General features: G+C 47.7%; 1 protein-coding gene across 1 annotated transcript in view; it reads left to right on the top strand.

Annotated features, from left to right (window-relative positions):
* Nucleotides 1-3395: 3395 nt before the first annotated feature.
* PAK3 (p21 (RAC1) activated kinase 3) overlaps nt 3396-11672 on the top strand; it is a 110491-nt gene continuing 102214 nt past the window's right edge. Inside the window, exon 1 of the mRNA XM_060138073.1 lies at nt 3396-3525. The gene's annotated coding sequence lies outside the window, so the exon portion shown is untranslated. The remainder of the gene's footprint in view (nt 3526-11672) is intronic.

The following is an 11672-nucleotide window of genomic DNA, read 5'->3' as shown; positions in this document are numbered from 1 at the left end:
TCCTGGTGGGGAATGGAAATCACGGAAAGGCTTGGGCGCCTGATCACTGAGATGGAATAGGACGATGTTGGAGCCCACACAGTGGAGATGGAGGCCAGGGTTTTGCCCTGAGGTGGGAGGGTCCTGGATTTGGAGAAGAAAGATTTTTTAGGGACTAGAGGACCAGGAGCTGGGGTGGAACCAACCTTGGGAGTCCAGAAGCCAGTGTTCTGGTCTGAGTGTTTCTGCCCCTCTCTGGGCCTCAATTTCCTTGTCTTTCAAATGATGGGTTTGGACTAGGTGGTTTCTAAGATGGTGGTGACATTTTAGGAAGTGGGTCCATTTATTCTTGGTAATGAAAAACAGATTCACTAAAGGAGAGCCCCCCCCCCAATTTACCCCTTTTAAATCATACTTTTTGGCGTGCCTCTTATTTGGAGGAAAACTGTACAAAACAAACCCACAACCACTACACACATTTCATCTCTTTCAGCAGGGTGGCCTTACTTTTATTTCATGGGAATGGGAACAGGGAGGAAAAGAGATGCGCAACTGGAGAATCTGCCCCTGTAACCAAGGCCCTGAAAAGCGCCATGGGGCTCTTACACAGATCTTACACCCTGGAGGGGGGCGGACATGCGTTAGTGGCCCTGACTCCCTAACTCAGCCTCAAAACAGAAGGGCTTGGGGTGAGGGTGAAGGAAAGGCCCGGCTTAGGGTCTGTATCCTTTTCCTTCTGTCTTCCTCAACCCCCTCCCTCTCTGAGCCAAGGGGAAGTTTTGGAATTCTGTACTTTCTAGAGACACTACCCCTAACAATCAGCACAATCGCGCCCTCTAGTGACCTCAACGGGGACACCTTTGGCAGAGCTCCGGATACATCCCGTGGCCCAGCTCCAAGGTCAGAGCTTAACCCCCTGTGCAGCTGCTCCTTCCTGTGGAGAAGGGCTCCAGTCCTTCCAACTTTGAAACTCAGGTGGCTGCAACTTCCTGTAGGCCCATCTGGGGCTGGGAGTTGAGAGAGGGAGCCATTTCACCCCCAGTGCCCAGTTTCCTTCTTTGGGCCTGAAAAAGGTTCTGGAACATTCCCAGCTTTCTTCAGTGCTGGGACAGGTAGTCTCTGTGGTGGAGAGAATGGTTGTCCACAGATCCCCTCCCCTACCAAAGAGGTGGCAGCCGTAGTCCCCAGATAGATGCTGGCAGGAAGCCGGAATGTAGCAAGGCTGGGGTGCTGGTAGGCACACGAGGGGTGCACTGATCTCTACCCCAGCCTCCAGTAGGAGGCTAAGCCACAGGTGCATACACGGGCAGTATAAACACAGAGAAGGTACAGACACACGACGTGGCGTAGACATATGACACACAATATAGATTAGATACAGGCTCCCCAAGCACGGGATAGATGGAATACACGTGTAACACACTGCAGACCCACGGCACACATACGCAATACGGTACTGCCATGATGCACACGCACAACACCAATATAGACACGGCTGCACACGCACGACACGGTGCAGGCACGCAAATACACAGACACGCCCGCGCTCCCACCACAGCATACCCCCAGACGGGTGACAGGAGTGCGGCCGCCAGGTGGAGCTCCGTGTCCTGCCCGTTGCTTCTGCATTGGCTCCAGCTGTGCAGCTGGTGGGTTCAAAGCGGGCTGCTGTGGAAGCAATAAGCAGCTGAGGGGAAGTGGAGGTACGTCAAGGAAAGCTCTTGACCTTGCACAGAAACCTGGAGCTGCTTGGTTAGTACTGGCTGGTGCACTAGCACCCCACTCCCCCAGGTCCTCTGGTGCTGCTCCCCACCTGGGGATGCGCGGGGGCCTTCCTGCGGCCCTTCTTCTTGGGCCCTCTCCAAGTCCCGCCCCTCTCTGGAGCTACGGCAGCCCTCCCTCCCTCACCACCCCCCCCACGCCCTTGCAGGATGAGCTCATGCCTTGGGGGCGGGGGTGGCACACCACTCAGCGGTGCAATGGGTAGCATTTGGAAAGGCTGCTTGGAGTGTGCATGTGGGACGCTCGCAGGGGATGCCAGGGCCCTGGGGGGCCAGACGTGCTCTGGAGGCTTGCCAGCAGCAACTTGGCAGACCCGGAGGATGGCATGGTCTTTTTCTTCTAGAAAGGGGAATTGGGAAGAACGGGGCTTTTCCTGGCTCCCTGAGGCTTCAGTTTTACTCTCTCCAGCTTTAGCTACCCATCCATCCATCCACGTCTTTGGATTAGGACGCTCTGTGTTCTGGAATCCCCTAATAGAGCATGTGCGAGCCTGGATCTGACTCTATTGGAAGTTAGCCCATAGGTGCTGCTCTTCTTTGAGGACAAAGTCTATGGAGGAAAGAGGGGGCAAGGAAGGAAGGATTGCAAGGCTTGGGGTCCTATCAAGGGAATCTCAGTCTCCTCCTTGAGAGGCTCAAGTGATTGTGGGGAAAGGCAGGAAAGGGAAGGGTTAAAGGGACCCTGTCTGGGCTTCCCTGGTGGCGCAGCGGTTGAGAGTCCGCCTGCCGATGCAGGGGACACAGGTTCATGCCCCGGTCCAGGAAGATCCCACATGCCGCGGAGCAACTGGTCCCGTGAGCCATGGCCGCTGAGCCTGCGCATCCGGAGCCTGTGGTCCACAACGGGAGAGGCCACAACAGTGAGAGGCCCGCGAACCGCAAAAAAAAAAGGGGGGGACCCTGTCTCCTTTGTGGTTGGACATGGAAACCTCTCTGGGGAAGATAGGGGAAATTGTAAACCCCTAAAAACCCCAGTATGTATTCACCCCGAAAATCTGGGGAAGACTACGGAAGACATCCCTGTGGCAGATATTCGCGGAAGGTAGAGGAAAGTTCCAATTAGGATCAGAGGCTGAGGCCCTCAGCAGCTGTGAGATGAAAGCAAATTAGGGGACCTCAGAGTGCTCCCCCAAGCCTGCCCACCAACCCAGTGAAGGAGGTTGTTGAGAAGGGAAATGGAAATGGCGGTGGAGACTTGGGGGTGAGGGTTTGCCACCATCTCGCAGTTTCCTCCTGTCCACCGGACTGTACCACCTCCTGTAAATATGCAGGTATTTCACGTCTGTCATTTGATTGAGTGCTCTCAGCACTTGTCCAGGGTGACTAGGGCAGGTCTTTTCCACTCACCAGCAAGCAGATGCAGAGTGGTGAAGTGCTAGCAGTTTTCAGCTTGAAACTCCCAGCTCAGTGCCCTTTCCGGACTCTCATGTACCGAGGCTTTTTTTTACACTTCTTGACTCTGATTATCTACCTTCTTAAGGGATTTTCTGTAGTGTGTGTTTGTGTGTGTATGTGTGAGAGTGTGTGTGTGTGTGTGTGTGATATTTGGGGGGTTGCATGGAGTAGTAGCAGGTGGGGAAGGAGGTTCCCGCCCCCCCACAATGCTTCTCTCGGCAGGTTTCCCCCAAGAAAGAGCAGCTGAGTCCTTGCATCTTGAGGCAGCTGGTGTGCCCAGCACTGAGCCCGTCGGAGCTGAAGGCAGCCCGGCCCCTTCTCATGGGCAGCACCCACCTGTGCTGAGGTCCTGCAGCGGTGGCTGTGTGAGGTGAGTAATGGATTCCAGGGCAGGGAGTTAGGGCTCTCCAAATCCAGGTAAATGCCACCTTTCCACCAGAGCTCCCTATGTCAAAGGCCCTGCCTGGGCCTCACCAGCCAGGCCTCGGGGCACAGCCCATACTTTCTGGGGGACTGTGCAGCGGCGCTCGGTCTCTTGGTTCCCCCATCTCTAATATGGGATTGACAACCTTGACCTACATCCTGGAGTGAGCAGGAGAAACAACCTACCAGTCATTGCCAAGTCCTCTGCAAATGTCAAGCTCCATCTAAGAGCTTTCGTGTAACACAGACATGCTTCCCGTCAAGCTGTCATTTCCTTTCCTCTTGCTTTCCTGATATTGAAGTGGCATTTCAGCCACATGCCCCAAATTCACCAATTGGTTCCTGTAATTTCTACTGCCCCATAACCTTAACTTTACCTTCCTATTCAAAGTGTACCCCCATCCCATCCATCCCAGCTTCTGGGCCTGGCAGGCTTAACTTAAACCTTCCAGAACATTCCCTCTGTCTTACCACCCAACCAGGGAGCATTTCCTCCCCCAGCTCTCCAACGACGCCCGAGTCTGTAGCATGTAGCATAGCCCTTGTTTCTCTGCTGCCTTAACTAATTCTTGCATGATTTCTGGAGTCTTCATCTTGGCAGGTAAACTGGACTGTGTAAGGTCTTCAGGAGTAGGGACCAGATTTCACAGGTCTCTAGTCTCTCTCAAGTGTCTGGCAGTTCCCTAACAGCTTTCCCATTTGGGCCTCTCTCTCTTCCTGTCCATTCCTTTCGGGTTTCTTGGCCTGCCTCTCTGATCATCTACCTGTCTCTTTTCCTCTCGGGCAGCCATGATAGCTTCCTCTGTTGTCGTCTCTGTCTGGCCTTCTGTGGCTATATGCTGCTGTCCAGCTATCTGTATCTTACCGTCCCTCTGTCTCCCTGTCTGGTCTTCTGTCTTTTTGTCAGTTGCTGAGACATCTCTCATATTGCCCAAGTCAAAACCAAACAACCAAAATTTAAAGAAAGACCCAACAAGAAAAACAAAGAGACCTAAACAAAAAACAAACAAGGAATATACAATGCAGTTTCCTTTCACACTGAGCCTGTCCTGGGCCTACAGGACAAAGGAAAACTGCGGCTCAGTGGCAGGTGCTTCTGTGATGCCATCTCATGGAGGGGAAGCTCCAGAGTTTTGGCCGTGAAATTGAAGGTATGAAATTACAGCCTTGCCGATATTGATGCATTCAGCTTTCCAGAGATGCTCTGGCAGGGGATCCTCTATAGAGCTTGAGCAACAGAAGGTAACTAGAACTGGCTAAAATAAGCAAGCCCCTGGGTCTCTCCTGGGTGTTCCATGACAGCCACAATAATAACTTGTATTTATTGTCTACTGTTGCCAGCACTGTGCTAGGCATTTTACTTGCATGAGACCGTTTGATCCTACAGTAACTCTGCAAGGTAGAAATTTTTTTCTGATCGTTGCTGTTTTTGTTTCTGATTATAAAAGTGATACTAGTTCGAGGTAGGTATTTTTATCATCCCTGTTTTACCCATGAGGAGATGGAGGTTGAGAGGGGCTAAGGTGCTTGCGTGTAACTGGACACATGTAGTGACTTTGGGAGGAAAGACACTTCTGGAGGGTTTCTCAGCATCCCAGATAATTTTGGTACCCTCCGGCGCTCACACACACACTCTCTCACAAGCACATACTCATACCCTTGTACGTTCACACGATCATATTTACCTCCTTGACTCACACTCACTGTTCACACTGGACACATTCATAGTGATGATCACTCTTACCCCCTCGCCCTCACACACCATCATATTTCTGAACACACTATATACAGGTACATTCATACTGACACACACTGATACACAGTCACGTCTCTATATTCACAGTTCCGTACTGACACACGCCCACACTTATCATACACCCACCCTCACGTTCTCACACACTCTTTACGTTCCTTCTTATGTTCTCACACTCTCCCAGTCATACCTACACACTCACTTCCACTCAGATGATGCAGTCACCCTTAACGCTCCCTCAAATTCCTACACAATTACACACACTCCGTACACAGACATAGGTTGACTTTCCCCTGCCTGTTTCTCACATGGTCATACACACGCTCAATTTCATACACTCCAACACATTTGCACTGACACCACTATTTCCTCCTCACAGTTACATGTTTACACAGCTCGTAAGTCACGAACACACACGTGTGCCTACATGTTCATATGTTCACATTTATACTTGCTCACACCATAAACACAATCTCACCCATTTAAACTCTTCTATCTTTGTACAGTCCGAATTACACCCTTCCACTCATATATTCAGCACTGATACCGTCACTCTAACCGTGTCCCATTCACACGTAATCACACTTACCCATGGCAACACTCATTTCGACACAGATTCACAATAGTACTAGTAATGACCCATGCTGTCACGTACACACCCATGTAATACTTTCCCAAACTCTTACACATACCCCCGCACTGATACTATCACATTCACACACTTTCTCACTTCACACACACACGCACACACACATTGTAACACACGCAATTACAGGCAGTAGTTCGTAGTCACAGCTGTCACTTTTTTTCCCCCCTATTTGCCACTAGTTCTCTTCTCACCTCTGGCTAAAAGGAAGAGTGTTGCTCTCAGCCAGGTGCCAATGGGACTGGATCTTTCTAGCAGAAAGGAGTGAGATTTATGTCTAGGATTAAAAGTAGCTGCTCAAACCCTCAGGTCAAGTTTTACATCCTTTCACCATAGTTTCCTTTTGCAGAAATCACCTCTAATAGGCAGAACCTTAGCCACTCCTTTCCAGAGAGGTTAGGGTTTCAACGGTTTGTTTATCTTTTGGAAGTTTACGGGTTAACTTGCCACCTCATTTCTCTCCCAAGGGCAGGGGGAGGTGAAGCATGCCTTTCTTTATGCACTCATAATGGTTTCCTATGTGAAAGTGTGTCTTTGGTTTAATGTTTATGATCTGGAATTGCCTGCTGATTAGACACGTGGAAAGGGCAGTCCTACTTCCAGCAGGTACCTCTCATCCAGCCAGGTCTGCCCTTCCCCTGTTAACCCTGGACCATGGTATTCAAGAAAGAAAGAGAAAGAAAAGGCCAATGAGCTAGCTGGATGATAAAACATATTCCTATTGTGAGTGTGCACGAGCACATATAGACCCCACTGGAATTTCAACAGCTGTTACTAACAAGTTAACAGAGGAGATCTCTCAGTAGGCGTGGGTAAAGACAAGCTGAAGAAACTTCCTTGCACTCCAGACAGACTGTAGATTTCCCTGCAGAGGGTGAAAAAAAAAAACCCAGGAGTGAACCAATAGATCAGGAGCCTGGTGCCAGGGCCATGTGCCACCCTAGGCCACAAGAGCACCTTGTAGGAGTCTCCGTAGTCCATGGCTGCCCCTGCTGGAGTCTCCCTGGAGTAAAAACACTTCAAAATATAACCAAGCCGCCATTGGACATGGGTTCCAGCACACCATGGGGAAGAGCCTATACTCTGGGATACCACTTCTCCAGCCCACCCCATGTACACCCATCATTAGATCGAGAACTTCTTTGATAGCTGAGACCACACCACCTTACTTAGCTTGGATGCTCAGTGCCTAACACAACGCCGGGCCCAGGGCAGCTACTTGAGAAACTCGATTAAGAAACTAAACGGGGTGGGTGGGCAGCAACATGTGGTCAGGACAGATCCAGTGCCTCTCTCCCTCAATTCCAGGATTCCAATGGCATTACCAGCTCACATTGAGGACCTTCTGTGGGCCACACACAGTACAAGGCCCAGAGGGAAATTCAAATGGGCGAGAGGCACAAACTCTGCCCCTGAGGTAATTTCATTTGAATGGGAAAGATGAATCACCATGAAACCATAGTACAAGGCAGCAGTCTTGAAGTTTGGGGTCAGCGGAATCCTCATCATGTCATTCCGTGGTCTTCAGGCTCCAAAAGGCCTTGAGGGCCCATGAGTGGTTGGAAACAGCAGTCAGGATTTAGGGAGGACACTTCCCAAAGCCAACTGCCTCATAGACATCTTGCTTAGCACAGGAAAGATGGCTCATCTTTCTAGAAGATTGTGTAACAAAGTGCTTTGTCACTGGGCATCAGGCAGAGGAATAAAAGTGAGCTTTTAGACCTTAATGGAAATATTGTACTTAATTAAGATTTAGCCACCACTTCCACCAGGAGACAGCTTTAGGGAAATAGCTCGGCAAATTTACATTTGATCATTTCTGCCGATAAGCTGAGACTCACCGAAAGCAATTTATAAAACTGACAGTACTGGCTGAATTTTAGGAGGGACAAAATGCACCTCCCTGAATTCACTTGAATACAATGAGGAGCGCTAAGTAAGGAGACCCACCCCTTGCGTGTATATGGTATTTTATACTTCTCAAAATATTTAATAACCCCTTCATCCGTTATGATAGAAGCATTAGGAGCATCAACTCTGGAATCAGCTGGACCAGCATTTGAATCCCAATCTGGCCACTTCCTAGCCATGTAACCTTGTTTGAGTCAATTACTTATCCTCAAGTCTCAGTTTCCTCATCTGTAAAATGGGCACGACGCTAATACCTCATTGAGTTGTTATGGGGATGAATTGAGATACTGTATGAAAGCGTTTAGCACTATGTCTGGACTATAGTCAGTGCTCAACAAAAATGGTAGATCTTATTATTATCCTTACCGCAGCCCTTGGAAGGAGGTGCTCTCAAAGGGGCAGAACCCTGAGGTAACGGAGAAACAGTATGGCTCCTTGCTGCCAAAGACCCGATTTTCACAGGACTGGTTGCGTGCTTTCCTTTAAGTCTTTATTTCTGCTTAACCAGGGGCTAGGGGTCAGTGCTCATTTCCACTTAAGAAGATGAGTGAAAAATAAAGTGAACCCATGCGGGTTTCCTCATTTCCTGTGTCATTTTCAGACATGCTTATTTGACCACTGTAGCAATGTTTCATGTTCATGTCAATGTTCCCTCTAGTCCTACAGCTTTTCCCTTGAAATCCTGAGGCCCTCGGTAATGTCCCCTTCATATGCTGGCACAGAAACCTGGGAGAGGAGGAATGGAAAAGACTTCTGATGCTGGTGGAGCCAGAGGTCTGGTCTCTAACCACAGGCACTCCTCTGCCCTTGATTCTCATGCTGAAATCTCTGTGTCCTGGGCAGGGGGTCTGCTCATTTCCAGGCTTTGGTCCCAGACAGCAGAGTGGAGGCACGGTTCACTCACTTCAGAGCCCTAAGAGCATTTGTGTCCATGCAAAAGCTGTGAGTAACTGAGAACTCAGCATATCACATAAAACTGTAATGTGATTGAGGAAGCATAAATAAGAGCATGGGCTTTGGAGTCACACAGACATGGGATTGTATAGTTTTGTTTTTCTTTTCCATTATGGTTTATTACAGGATATTGAATATAGTCCCCTGTGCTATACAATAGGACCTTGTTGTTTATCCATTCTGTATATAATAGTTTGCATCTGCTAATCCCAACCTCTCAGTCCTCACTCCCGCCCCCTCCCCCGGCAACTACAAGTCTGTTCTCTAGGTCTGTGAGTCTGTTTCCGTTTGGTGGATAGGTTCATTTCTGTCATATTTTATTAGTAGATTCTACATATAAGAGGTATCATATGGTATTTGTCTTTGAGATTGTCTAGTCTTACTCTGTGACCTTGGCGAGTGAACTGATGTCTCTGAATGTCAGTTTCACCTGTAAACTGGAAATAATAATACAAGTGGTTTTGCAAGTTACGTGAACTTGTACATGAGTAACTTTGAGCAGAGTGCCTGGAACATAATCAAATCTCAATGAATGGTGGTGATTTTTTTTTTATGGCCTGTGAAGTCTGTGGCAGTAATTGTAAACACATTCTGTGGGGTGAAAAGTCTTAAATTACTTCAAAGCATTTCCCACATGTGGATCATTTGATCCTCACAACCTCTTGGTGAGGTAGTCACCTTTTGCCTGTGAGGAAATAGATTCAGAGCGACCAAGGGATGTACTCAAGGTCATGAAGCTCATTAGCGGTGCTGGGCTGAGAAGGTACTAGTCTAGGCTGAATATTTGCATCCTTGTTTGGCAAAGTCTTTGGGGCGACACTTGGCAAATATGAGCTGTTTGAACTGAGCATGATCCTTCCTGTGGAAAGATGTCTAAATGCTACTAGCTACAGTTTAGCTGCTCGCCAGACCACACGGTGTTTCTCTCTGTGTCTTGTGTGATGCCCAACATGTTGCAAAAGTGCAATAAATGTGACATCATAAGAGTACCCTTTGCAACAAGGCTGAGTGATATATGGTCACGGTGGTACCGTTTACCACCAAAAGGAAAATCTTTCTTGAGGCCTGCCGTGTGGTTTTGTTCATGCTGCTCAAGGAGTACCAAATGTCCAGAGCCTGGAGACTCTTGAAACATTCTGAAACACATCAGCAGACCTCTGGTGCCACTTGGCCATTTCTCTTCTGACCTGAAAATGGCAAGGCGTCAATTTTAGTGAACTCTAGGGAAAGGATGGGAGGACAAAAAGATAAGAACATTTTTGACCTCTCTGTGACATTTGCCTCGTAGCCATATTCATCTTGAAATACATGTCTCTTGGCTTCCATGATGTCATAGAGCCAGTTCCTCTACTTGCAGCATATCTCTCGAGGATCCCTGGGTCCTCTTCCAGCCCCAAAATGTTGGTGTTCCCCCGAGGTCTTTCCTCCTCTCTCATTCTATACTCTTCCTGGGCAATTGCACCTACTCGCATGTTGATGGTCTCCAAATTAATATTTTCAGCCCACGTGTCCTGCTCTCCACTGAACCGTTCCATAATGCCAAATACACGTGTTAGAACTGCTGCTACGTTTATATTTGTCTTAATTTTGCTTTCTCTATCGAGAGGAATAGATATAGCTAGGGAGAGATTTTTTTCCCACCACATGTGAATTGATGTTTTCCTTCAGCTTTTTATTATTTGCTATGTAATAAAGACAGGGTGCTTAGATATTTGTTTTGCTTCCTACTAGATATTCCTAGTTTAATTTTTACCGAGATCTCCATTGTGTCACTGTGTTTGTTCTCTCTTCTTTGTATATGGACTTATACAGAAGTTACATATTCGAGGACCATTTGCAGATACTTAGTCTTTGTAGAATGTTTATGTTTGTTGGTAGAGTCTTTAGAAAAATTTAGAAAAATTTTCTATAAAACTGATAAGGGCCGTCCTATTGGCCCAAACCAGAATAACGTGTTATTATTCTCTTGGGAATATGATTATTACTGGTGGTCCACTGGCTGCTCATTTAAGGGGCCTCCCTCATAATCATATTTGTTATCAGCATACCAACTTCATTAGCTTTTTTTTTAACATCTTTTTTGGGGTATAATTGCTTTACGATGGTGTGTTAGTTTCTGCTTTATAACAAAGTGAATCAGTTATACATATACATATGTTCCCATATGTCTTCCCTCTTGCGTCTCCCTCCCTCCCCCCCTCCCTATCCCACCCCTCCAGGCTGTCACAAAGCACCGAGCCAATATCCCTGTGCCATGCGGCTGCTTCCCACTAGCTATCTACCTTACGTTTGGTAGTGTGTATATGTCCATGCCTCTCTCTCGTTTTGTCACAGCTCACCCTTCCCCCTCCCCATATCCTCAAGTCCATTCTCTAGTAGGTCTGTGTCTTTATTCCTGTCTTACCCCTAGGTTCTTCATCACATTTTTTCTTAAATTCCATATATATATGTTAGCATACGGTATTTGTCTTTTTCTTTCTGACTTACTTCACTCTGTATGACAGACTCTAGGTCTATCCACCTCATTACAAATAGCTCAATTTCGTTTCTTTTTATGGCTGAGTAATACTCCATTGTATATATGTGCCACATCTTCTTTATCCATTCATCCGATGACGGGCACTTAGGTTGTTTCCATCTCCAGGCTATTGTAAATAGAGCTGCAGTGAACATTTTGGTACATGACTCTTTTTGAATTTTGGTTTTCTCAGGGTATATGCCCAGTAGTGGGATTGCTGGGTCATATGGTAGTTCTATTTGTAGTTTTTTAAGGAACCTCTATACTGTTCTCCATAGTGGCTGAACCAATTCACATTCCCACCAGCAGTGC

Source organism: Lagenorhynchus albirostris, chromosome X, assembly GCF_949774975.1.
Source record: "Lagenorhynchus albirostris chromosome X, mLagAlb1.1, whole genome shotgun sequence".
Lineage (NCBI taxonomy): Eukaryota > Metazoa > Chordata > Mammalia > Artiodactyla > Delphinidae > Lagenorhynchus > Lagenorhynchus albirostris.
This window is presented reverse-complemented; position numbering and strand designations above follow the sequence as displayed.